Source organism: Pongo pygmaeus, chromosome 1 (assembly GCF_028885625.2).
Source record: "Pongo pygmaeus isolate AG05252 chromosome 1, NHGRI_mPonPyg2-v2.0_pri, whole genome shotgun sequence".
NCBI lineage: Eukaryota > Metazoa > Chordata > Mammalia > Primates > Hominidae > Pongo > Pongo pygmaeus.
Genome location: NC_072373.2, coordinates 124,182,474 through 124,195,415, shown reverse-complemented (window position 1 = coordinate 124,195,415; position 12,942 = coordinate 124,182,474). Strand labels below are relative to the sequence as shown.

The 12,942-nt window shown below is 33.2% G+C and overlaps 1 long non-coding RNA gene across 1 annotated transcript in view; it reads right to left on the bottom strand.

Annotated features, from left to right (window-relative positions):
- Window positions 1-6,894: 6,894 nt before the first annotated feature.
- LOC129035623 (uncharacterized) overlaps window positions 6,895-12,942 on the bottom strand; it is a 35,580-nt gene continuing 29,532 nt past the window's right edge. Inside the window, exon 4 of the long non-coding RNA XR_008502247.1 lies at window positions 6,895-12,468. This is a non-coding gene — a long non-coding RNA (uncharacterized LOC129035623). The remainder of the gene's footprint in view (window positions 12,469-12,942) is intronic.

The window sequence follows — 12,942 nt, the reverse complement described above, 5'->3', positions numbered from 1 at the left end:
GAGTTGGCCTTGGTTTGCTTTAAAATGAAACTTACCCATGCAAAAAGCATTCATTTGCAAGTAGGCTTGCACACACACTTTTAAGTAACACTTACACTGTATAAAGTGATGTAGATATGGGCCTATTTTCAGATTCAGTAATTTCTGTAAAGAGATGACTACTATATCTAGATAATGGCAAAGTTTCTTCAATTAGAGGCAAGGAAAGAATGGAACATAGAGTTCAATCATAATTATTGTAGACATTTCAATGGACTGTCACTATATACAGATTTAAAGTTCATTAGGTTCAAGTGGCAGTAACAATCTAAAATTGTATATAATTTCAAACAATAATCTAACAATGCTGAATAATGTCACTTGACATCAAACATTGACTAAAATTTCTCCTAAAATTATAAGCTTAGTATAGAATATTTCCACTTAAATACTGCCTTGCAGCAACAATAAATTTATCTAGTGCTACCACATGTCATCTTGTACTTAAATTAGGTGCATCATGCCCCTAAACAGCCTGTTCTTTTTTTTTAATTATATTATTATTATTATTATTATTATACTTTAGGCTCTATGGTACATGTGTGCAACGTGCAGGTAAGTTACATATGTATACATGTGCCATGCTGGTGCGCTGCACCCACCAACTCGTCATCTAGCATTAGGTATATCTCCCAATGCTATCCCCCCTCCCCCCACCCCACAACAGTCCCCGAAGTGTGATGTTCCCCTTCCAGTTCATGTCCTTTGTAGGGACATGGATGAAATTTGAAATCATCATTCTCAGTAAACTATCGCAAGAGCAAAAAACCAAACACCGCATATTCTCACTCATAGGTGGGAATTGAACAATGAGAACAGCCTGTTCTTACAACAATCTTCAAAAGTTATTTTAAGCTCAAACTCCTGTGTACAGTATCAACAAATTTATCACCTACTCTGCTGGTGAATCGTGTTGGAAATTGTTTATTTTATTTCATTGAGCTTTGAAAGTGATCATAAATTCTGTTCAATAAAAGGAGAATGCAAAGAATGTAGATTCACATGCCAGGTGGATATAGTAATAAATTTGACAGCTAGGATGACTATAATAAAATAAATAGATTTTATTGGCAGGGCAAGACTCTTGTACTAATATGTAAAAGACAAATGCCATAAAATATCTTATATTCAATGATATGGTATGTACATTTTTTGAAACATGTCATATTCTTTCAGAATCTTGCAATAATTGCTAACAATGAATGTTAACATAAAGTAATTATATCTTAAGGCAAAATAATACGAAAATTACAAAGTTATGTAGCCTCATTGAAGAATATAGAGAATCTGAGTAAACGATTCACTGCTCTGAAATTCCTGATATTAAAATAGTCTAAATAAAGGAAAAGCTTATTTTTTGTCAACAATTATAAGTTACTGAGAGCCTGAGTATTCCCTCTTGGCTTTTGTTTAACATGTTTTCCCTAGGAAATGAGTTAAATCTGGACAATAAGACCTTAGATAATATCTTCCTTTGTTGGGTGCAAGGCTTATCTTGGGCTTTCAGTTGATTTTTGGCATGTACAAAACTTCCAAATAAGCACAAAATATCATACCACCAGAAAAGTTTGGACAACTTTAAAATTAATTAATTTTATTGCACCCATCAGAGAACTGCGGTTTCAGAGTAAATTGCAATTCAGAAATTTGGAGAGACAAGTGCATATGAGTTTTAGCTGAACTTTGCTTACTTGAAGCCCAAGCCACCAAGTCATAAACTGATATGAACACTTAAATACTAATTTTGATGAGTAGCTGAAGGCTAAGGAAACAGCTGGCGTTCATAGTATTATAGGAGACCTTCACTTCCGTGACTTACCTTCAAGAATCCTATCAGGTTCTCATGGTGAAGATTCAAGAATAACCTTGTCTTAATCTGTTTTCTGTTGCATATAATAGAGTACCTAAAACTGGATAATTTATACAGAAAATGAATTTATTTCTTACAATTATGTAGACTGGGAAGTCTAAGTTCAAGGCGATGCATCTTATGAGGGCCTTCTTGGTAGCAGGGAATCTTCACAGAGTCCTGAGTTGACACAAGGCATCACACGGTAACAAGGCTGTCTGTTAGGGCCGGTCTTTCTTACTCTTCTTGTAAAGCCACCTGTTTCATTCCCTTGATAAACTATTGATCCAATAACCCATTAATCCATGAGTGGGAGTATGAAATTTTAATTTCTATAGTTTTCTTTGAATTAAAACTTTATGAATAGGCTGTGACCATTTTTATCTCTAATAATATATATGCCATACATTTTAATCTCTTAACGTGGCTTAAATAGCATTCTAATGGAAACCATGTGTCTGGCACATTGCTAGTATTTAGCAAATTTTTTATATTATGTTATTGTGATTAGTTATAATTGGAATTATTTTAATTTACTTTTTAAACATTTTCTTTTGTTATATATTCTTTTCAACAATTTCTCTTTCTCTTGCCTTACTTAATGTAATGATTTTTTAAACCTTAATCTATGATTATTCTCATCAGATTTGGGAGTTATACACCCTGTTACAAATAATTTTAATGGCGAGCATGGAATATAATTCATATAACCTAAGCTTCACGTCTTACACAAAAATTAACTCAAAATGGTTCATGGGCTTAAATGAAAAACACAAAACTATAAAACCTTAAGTAAATAGAAAATTTGGGGGATCTATGGTTAGGCAAAGTTTGGACTCTACAGTTTGGCAAAGAGTTCTTACACTAAACAACAAAGCACAACAAAGAAATGTTTAAAGTGAAATTCATCAAAATTTTAAAAATTTGTTCCACCAAGGGCATTTTTAAGAGAGAATGAAAAGATAAGCTAAAGAGAGAAAGTATGTTAAAAATATTCAGTAAAGAACCAATGTCTAGAATATATAAAAATACTGATAACAGTAAGAAAACAGTCTCATTAGAAAATGGGCAAAAATAAAAGAATAGCTATTTCACCAGAGAATCTATAGTTAGCAAATAAGCTCATAAAAATATGTTCTTTATTATTAGTCCTTAGGGAAATGCAAATTAAAATCTCAATGACATGTCATTACCTACCTATCACATTGGCTAAAATGAGAACAAGTGTCAATATCAAATGCTAGGAAAGATGTGGAGAAACCGGATCACTCATATATTGCTAATAGGAGTGTAAAATGCTACAACTTTTATTGAAAACAGTTTGGATGGCAGAGCCTTAAAAGTAAACATGCAACCACTATACAATCCAGCAACTGTACTCCTGAACATTAATATCAGAAGTAACAAGTAATGTTCATGAAAAACTTGTGTATGAATAATTATAACAGCAGTACTCATTATTGCCAAAATCTGGATAAGTCCAGATGTTCATTAATGGGTCTGTGGTCAAACATTCATAAAGCAAAATACTATTCGGGCCGGGCGCGATGGCTCACGCCTGTAAATTCCAGCACTTTGGGAAGCCGAGGTGGGCGGGTCACGAGGTCAGGAGATCCAGACCATCCTGGCTAACATGGCGAAACCCCGTCTCTACTAAAAATACAAAAAATTAGCCGGGCGCGGTGGCAGGCGCCTGTAGTCCCAGCTACTCAGGAGGCTGAGGCAGGAGAATGGCGTGAACCCGGGAGACGGAGCTTGCAGTGAGCCGAGATCGCGCCACTGCACTCCAGCCTGGGAGACAGAGCAATACTCTGTCTGAAACAAACAAAAAACTATTCAGCAATTTAAAAAGAAAAGAAAATAGTAATCTATTGACACACACAACAATCTGGATGAATCTTGGGGAATTATACAGAATCACAGAAGTTAATTCTGAAAAGTTACATACTACATAAATCCATTCACAAGTTGAAATGGCAAAATTACAGAAATAAAGAACAAATCAGTGGTTTCCAGCATTTTAGAGTGGAGGAATAGGTGTTACTATAAAAAGACATCATGAGGGATCCTGTGGTGCTGGCTCAGCTCTTGACAGTATCACTGTCATTATCTTGTTTATGATGTTGTATTATACATTTCAAGATGTAACCATAGGGGAAAAATAAGTAATGGGTATATGACAATTCTTTATTTATTTATTTTTTATTTTTAAAACTGCATGTGAATCTCTGTTTCTATGTTAAAAAGTTTAACTTTTGGAGGAATCTGTTTATTTCTTTTATTTATTTATTCTGTATTTTCTTCAACTTTTATTTTGGATTCAGGCACTACATGTGCAGTTTTCTTACCTGTGTATATTACATTACAGGTTTGGGATATGAATGATCCTGTCACCCAGGAACTGAGCACTGTACCCAAATAGATAGTTTTTCTACCCTTGCCCCCCTCCCTCCCTTCTCGTTCTAGTAGTGTCCAGTTTCTATTGTTGCTATCTTTATGTTCAGGAGTACCCAATATTTAACTCCCACTTATAAGCGAGAACGTGTAATATATGGTTCTCTATGTTAATTTATATTTAGTTTTCTGTGTTAAATTGTTTAGGATTATGTCATCCAGATGCAACCATGTTGCTGCAAATGAACATGAGTTTGTTCTTTTTCATGTCTGCATATTAGTCCATGGTGTATACATACCAAATTTTTTTATCCAATCCATCACTGATGGACATCTAGGTTGATTCCCTGTATTATTTATTTATTTATTTATTTATTTATTTATTTTTATTATATTTTTTATTTTTTATTTTTTTGAGAGGGCGTCTCACTCTGTCATCCAGGCTGGAATACAGTGGTGAGAATTCTGTTCAATGCAACCTCTAAATCAGGCTCTAAACCCTGGGTTTAAGCAATTTTCCTTCCTCAGCCTCCTGAGTAGCTGGGAATACAGGTGTGTGCCACCATGCCCAGCTACTTTTTTGTATTTTCAGTAGCGACAGGGTTTTGCCATGTTGGCCAGGCTGGTCTTGAACTCCTGACCTCAGGTGATCTGCTTGCATCGGCCTCCCAAAGGGCTGGGATTACAGGTGTGAGCCACCGCGCCTGGCCAATTCTTTGTCTTTACTATTGAGAATAGTGCTGTGACGAACATGCCAGTGCACATTGTGGACATTAATCCTAGAGAAGTAAGTAATATTCAAGCAAAAACTTGTGTATGAATAATTATATCAGCATTGCTCATTATTGCCAAAATCTGGATAAATCCATAAAAATAAATTGTAAATTATAAATCCATGATAATAAATCCATAATCCATAAATTCAACTATTGACCCATTAATGAGTCTATTGTTGAACACCCATAAAACAAAATATTCAACAATTTAAAAAGAAAAGAACAACATATACCTGGTAATGGATTGCTGAGTCAAATAGTAATACTTAGTTCTTTGAACAATCTCCAAGTTTCTTTCCTCAGTGTCTGAACTCATTTTCATTCCCACCAATAACATGTAAGTGTCCTCTTTTCTCCACAGCCTCACCAGCATCTGTTATTTTTTGACATTTAATAATAGCCATTTAGTATCTCACTGTGGTTTCTATTTGCATTTCTCTGATGAATAGAGATGTGGAGCACTTATTGATATATTTGTTGGCAGCACGTATGCATTCTTTTAAGAAGTGTTTGTTCATGTCTCTTTCCTATTATTTATTGGAATTATTTGGTTTTTTACCTGTTCAATTGTTTAATTTCCTCATAGATTCTGGATATTAAATCTTTTCTGGAGGCCTAGTTTGCAAATATTTTCTCCTATACTGTAGGTTGTATGTTTTCTCTTTTGATAGTTTATGTTGCTGTGCAGAAGAACTTTGGTTTAACTAGGTCCTACTTGTCAATTTTTGTTTTCCTTGGAATTGCTTTTATTTTTCCTTTTTTAAATTTTATTATTATTATACTTTAAGTTTTAGAGTACATGTGCACAATGTGCAGGTTAGTTACATATGTATACATGTGCCATGCTGGTGTGCTGCACCCATATATCTCCTAATGCTATCCCTCTCCCCTCCCCCCACCCCACAACAGTCCCCAGAGTGTGATGTTCCCCTTCTTGTGTTCATGTGTTCTCATTGTTCAATTCCCACCTATGAGTGAGAACATGTGGTGTTTGGTTTTTTGTCCTTGAGATAGTTTACTGAGAATGATGATTTCCAATTTCATCCATGTCCCTACAAAGGACATGAACTCATCATTTTTTATTTCTGCATAGTATTCCACGGTGTACATGTGCCACATTTTCTTAATCCAGTCTATCACTGATGGACATTGGGTTGGTTCCAAGTCTTTGCTATTGTGAATAGTGCCACAATAAACATACGGGTGCATGTGCCTTCATAGCAGCATGATTTATAATCCTTTGGGTAATATGATTTACAATCCTTTGGGATGAAGCCCACTTGATCATGGTGGATAAGCTTTTTGATGTGCTGCTGGATTCGGTTTGCCAGTATTTTATTGAGGATTTTTGCATCAATGTTCATCAAGGATATTGGTCTAAAATTCTCTTTTTTGGTTGTGTCTCTGCCCAGCTTTGGTATCAGGATGATGCTGGCCTCATAAAATGACTTAGGGAGGATTCCCTCTTTTTCTATTGATGGGAATAGTTTCAGAAGGAATGGTACCAGCTCCTCCTTGTACCTTTGGTGGAATTTGGCTGTGAATCCATCTGGTCCTGAACTCTTTTTGGTTGGTAAGCTATTGATTATTGCCACAATTTCAGAGGCTGTTATTGGTCTATTCAGAGATTTAACTTCTTCCTGGTTTAGTCTTGGGAGGGTGTATGTGTCAAGGAATTTATCCATTTCTTCTAGATTTTCTAGTTTATTTGCATAGAGGTGTTTGTAGTATTCTCTGATTGTAGTTTGTATTTCTGTGGGATCGGTGGTGATATCCCCTTTATCATTTTTTATTGCATCTATTTGATTCTTCTCTCTTTTCTTCTTTATTAATCTTGCTAGCGGTCCATCAATTTTGTTGATCCTTTCAAAAAACCAGCTCCTGTATTCATTAATTTTTTGAAGGGTTTTTTGTGTCTCTATTTCCTTCAGTTCTGCTCTGATTTTAGTTATTTCTTGCCTTCTGCTAGCTTTTGAATGTGTTTGCTCCTGCTTTTCTAGTTCTTTCAATTGTGATGTTAGGGTGTCAATTTTGGATCTTTCCTGCTTTCTCTTGTGGGCATTTAGTGCTATAAATTTCCCTCTACAGACTGCTTTGAATGTGTCCCAGAGATTCTGGAATTGCTTTTGAGGCCTTAGTCATATATGCTTTCCCATGGCCAATGTATATAATGATATTTCCTAGGTTTTCTTCTAGGATTTTTGTAGTTTGGAGTCTTACATTTTAATCCATCTTGAGTTGATTTTTGTATGTAATGAAAAGTGGGGGTCTATTTTTATTCTCCATGTGGCTAGCTGCTATCTCAGCCTCATTTATTGAATAGGTAGTCATTTCTCCATTCCCTACTTTTGTTGACTTTGTCAAAGATCAGATGGCTATAGGCGTGTAGCTTCATTTATGGGTTCTCTATTCTGTTCCATTGGTGTATGTATGTTTTTGTACCACAAGTACCACGGTGTTTTTTGCTACTGTAGCCTTATAGTAGAGTTTGAAGTTGTGTAATGTGATGCTTCAATTTTTTTTTTTTTTAGCTATTCTGGCTATTTTGGCCTTTGATATGAATTTTACTATAGTTTTTTCTAATTCTGTGAAAAATGATATGGGTAGTTTGATAAAAATAGTGTTGATTCTACAGATTGCTTTGGGAGATATGGCCATTTTAACAATATTGATTCTTCCAATCCATGAGCATGAAGTGTTTTTCCATTTGTTTCTATCATTTATGATTTCCTTTAGTAGTGTTTTGTTGTACCTGTAGAGATCTTTCACCACCTTGGTTAGATGTATTCCTAGGTATTTTAGTGTTTTGTTAATATCATAAATGGGATTATGTTTTTAATTTTGTTCTCAGCATGAATATTTATGTATATCTACTTTGTATTCTGAAACATTACTGAAATCATTTATCAATTGCAAGAGCCTTTTGGCTTATTAAATTTATACCTAAGGATTTCATCTTTGGGGTGCTAATATAAAGGGTATTGTGCTTCTACTTGTAAATTCCAATTGGTCATCACTAGTACATAAGAGAGAGTGATGTTGTGTAAGACAGCAAAATTTGCATCCTGCAATCTCACTATAACCATTTTATAATTTATTGAGTTTTTTTGTTGATTCTTTTATATTCTACATAGATGATCATGTCATCTATGAATGAAGGCAGCTTTATTTCTTCATTCCCAGTGTATGGCTTTTGTTTATTTTTCTTGCATTGCATTAGCTATTTCTTTAAGAACAATGTTGAAAAGGAGTGGTGAGAAAGGGCATTCTTGCCTTTTTTCTGGTCTTAGTGCAAAAACTTCTAGTTTCTCACAATTAAGTATGAGGTTAATATTATTTTAATGTTTGAATTTTTCTATTTTATTGACAGATATTCTTTATCAAGTTAAGGAACTTCCTTTTAGTTCCTAGTTCATTAAGAGTTTTTTGTTTCTTTTTTAAACCATGAGTAGAAGTGGTCTTTCACATTTAAAAGAGACTTATTCTTAAGTATTTTATATTTTTGATGGTAATTTAATTAGTATTACTTTTAAGTTTCAATTTCTAGTCTTTTTGGTAGTATATACAATATGTAAAAATACAATTGATTATTGTCTATTGTTCTTGAATATTGTAACCTTGATAAACACAGTTGTTAGTTCACCTTGGTTTTTGATGCTATATTTTTTCAATCCACAAATAAAAACAATGTTATTTCTACCTTTCACACTTGATGCCTGCTACTTATTTTCTTGATTATTACACTAGCTAGTTCCTCTACTACAAAGTTGAGTAGAAATGCTGAGAAGCTAGAATCCTCATCTTAATTCTGTTAGGAAGAAAATATTTTATTTTTTATTCTTAAGCATATTTTTATTTGTAGGCCTTTCTTAGATGTTCATCATCAGATCAAGACATGCTCTTCTACTATTAATTTGCTAAGATTTTTATTAGAAATGTATTCTGGAAACTATGTAATAATTATATACATTAAGATAAATAGGTTTTTTTTAGATTTTTATATAATGAAGCGCATTGTAATTTTGTAATGATAAACCAATCTCACACTATTCAGACAAACCCATGTATCTCCTGAAGTATCATTCTTTTAAAACATTCTGGCATTTTCCAACTAGCAAATACTAGCAGTCTTGGTCTACCTGAATGCTCAGCTCTCTCTCTTTAACTCAGGCAGTTTGGCAGACTTGCTTGAATCTACCATCATGGCTTGGAAACTGGGTCAATGCAGTGAGTTGATAAGGCTCAAGTCCTTTGCTCCCATACTTTAAAGATTTCTCTCCTTTGTTGTCTCAAATTCTATTTCTTGAGAACTGACATTTATTTTCTTTTTTCCATATTTGGTTGTTTCAAATGGGGGCCAAATATTGTCCCCGTTATCTCATTCTAACCAGAAAGATATTTTTCACAATCTATTCTTTAATCTCAGAACTATACCTTTTAAAAATTCCCCTAGTGACTCTCAGTTGGAATTTAATATAATTTTTTGTCTCCCCCTTGAATTGATAGTTTTAGTGGATATAGAATTCAATATTAACATCTATTTCTCAAAGCATGTTGAGAATATTCCTTCCCTTTTTTAAACTTTCGTTGCTGCTTTTGTGAAGTATTCTGTAAGTCTATTTATTACTCTTTAAGTGATCTATCTTATCTTTTTGATGCTTTTAAGTTGTTCTCATTTTTAGATAACCCGATTTTAATTTTATTGGTCTAATTTGTAGTCCTTTATGTTTATACTGTTCAGAATATAATCATTTTCTTAACTATATGTATGTTTTAAATTCTCTAAGTTTTTTTAATGTTTCATTTTTTCTCTTCTTCACTTTTAAAAAAGGACATATTTCTAATTAACTGCTCATAAAAAAAGCAAATATTTGTTTCAGTCTTGTATCATTGCCCTTCATCTTCCCTTATGTTGATATTACCTAGAATATTAGTTCCAAGTTATTTTATCTATTGTTTCTATCTTACAAATTTACCTTATGTTGAATGAGTGTTTTTCTTTCCACATGTAAAATACTTTATCAAGATGTGTGATCACATTGATTTCACATGCCCCCTACAGAATTTATAAATTTGTTTCTCTTATTTATGGTTTTGAATTTTCAATCAAATCTACCCTATAGCCTCATTTTTATATTTCGTACCCTAATTTTTTCCTATCATATTTTTCAATTCCTACTTTATTTCTTTATTTCTATTAAATATTGTGTGATATTTAATTTTATGTGTAAATTTGACTGGCACATGGGGTGCCCAGAGATGTGATGAGACATTATTCTAGCTGTATCTGTGAAAGTGTTTCTTAATGAGAATAATATTTGAATCAAAAGACAGTGAAGCAGATTGCCTTCCCCAACATGGGTAGGCCTCATTGAATCTATCGATGGCCTCAACAATAGGTTGAGTAAGGAAGAATTTGCTCCTTTGCCTGACTGTCCTTGAGATAAGAGTTTTCTCTTGCCTTTGGACTAAGACTCAGACTGGAACTTACGCCTTCAGTGCTCCTTAATCTCAGGGCATCAGACCCAAATAAAACTATGCTGTTTGTTTTTTTTTGGCTCTGCAGCTTTCTGACTGCACATCTGGAGACTTCTCAGCCTCTATAACTACATGAGCTCATTTCTTACAATACATTTCTTTCTGTATATATGTGTATATAAATATAGATCCATTTCTCCTAGGAACCTGAAGACATGTTGCTTTTATTTTATTTTTGTATCTGCTGTTCATGTGGGTCTGATTCTGCTATATTCATTTTTACTATCATTTGTGGTACTTTGTTTCTTTATGCTTCAGAGACTGATGTTGAGGAAATTTAATTCTAAAAAAAACTATTAAACTTTTAAAAATAATTTTCTCTAAAAATATTTTTAAATTTTTTGTTTGCTAGTTGTCTGAATGATGACAAAGCAGTAATTTTAAAATTTAAATTATATAGCCATTGTGGAGCTGTTTAGAACATGGTGATAGTGTAAACTAGGTCCTGAAATTCACATGAAGGTAAGATTGCTATTCGAATTTTGTGTGTGTGAGTGTGTGTGTGTACGACACACACACTTAGAATTTAAAGAAAAAATAAGTAAAAATTTTATTTTCTTCTGTAGAAGAATTATATTTTCTTTACATTTGTTAATCCTGGTTTTATGCATACTCTTTGATAAGATCTACTATTCTGCATGGTCTCAAATTTTGTCTTCTATTTGTAAGCTGTAGGTAACTTAGAGACTGACAGATGACCCGGAGGCAGCATCAACTCTAATGTTTGAAAATCATTTTTAATTTATGATTTCCCATAGTTTCTGGACTCTGACTTTTCTTCGTACTTTTCTGCTTATGAATTCATATAAAAAGTTGTTATTGTTATTTTAATTGTCAAGCATTTTCAGATATGTTGTACCAGGAAGTTGCTAATGAATATACTAGAAAACAAGTTACCAGAAAAGTAAGGCCAATGACATAAAATTCTTAAGAAGTATGAAAAAGCACTGTGCTATCCTATTCATTTGCTAAATGTTGCAAAAAAAAATGAATAGCCTAAGAAAACATAATATGTCTACACATATTGAGTTCATTTTAATGTTTACATAAAGTTTAGAATTAACTGAAGTCTGAATAGTTATTAAGAAGCTCCTTTTATGTGTTAAATACGTATTTTTTGTATTACATTTTGTGTAAGAAATTGTTACGGAAATACTAACATAATCTATGTCTCAGAATAGCTAGAAACAAACATGAATAAATGTGATGGGTTTAAATAAAATATTTTGGAGGTTGCAGATAATTGATTTATCTCTGAAAAAGGTTGAAAAAAGTCTTAGTGAGATTTGAGAAGACAAATAAAAGTTACTGCAACAATAACAACATTATCTGACTGTGGAAGAAAAAAATAATGCCTCTAATCTCTCTCCTACCAGTAGGGGAAGGGTGGTAAATGAAGAAAGGCCTGGAAAAGAAAGAACGAACTATTGAAGAGTATAATGCATCTGGATGGTCCCTAAGGAGGTTTAAGAATCTTCCTTTTTTCAATGACGTGTCTGTATTGCCTTTGATAGTAAATCACAGTTGCTTTTTAATAAAAGTTTATATTAAATTCTCTACTGAGCACTTCTTAAATGACAAAAGCAAATGGCAGTATATACTCTCTAGACAAGTGATGTCTTTATTTGTGGAAAAATGCAATTTTTGTAATAATGGCTGTGTAACCACTCTTCACCAAGCTAAAAGCAGAAGTTTTACACATGTGCCTCATCTTATTGCCTAGTAGCTGCCTAGTTTATTTTATGGTAGCAGCTCTTGGGTGTTAATCAAATCTGAAGTTCTCAATGCCCCTAGAACCAACAGTCGCCCATATTAGGTGCTTAAATGACTTTGTTGCAAGATTGGATAACTGAAGTGTCCTTTGGCTTAGACCTGAGAAATGAAAGACAAATATGTAAAATAAAAACATTACTATTTTCAATTCTTCAAAGATAAATCAGTAAATAAATTAAAATACCACTAAAATGTATTCCTATTATATGAAACCTACCAGCTATTTAAAATTGCTCCTCCATTCTACATTTACTATTTCTTAAGCATAAGAAAAGTCAATGATATCCTTTGAGAATTAGTCACAAATGCTTAATATTAAATGTATAGAAAACTTTCTTTCTGTGTAAATAAAATCTTATAATATTTAAAAAATAAAATCAAATAGTATGTTATATATGAAAAACACTATATGCTTTTGCTTTTTTGGGTCCACACTTTAAAAGATACTGGAAAAACACTTAGAAGGTCACTGCATGAAATGTTTTTTTTTGTTTGTTTGTTTGTTTGTTTTTAAGACGGAGTCTCGCTCTGTCACCCAGGCTGGAGTGCAGTGGCGCAATCTCGGCTCACTGC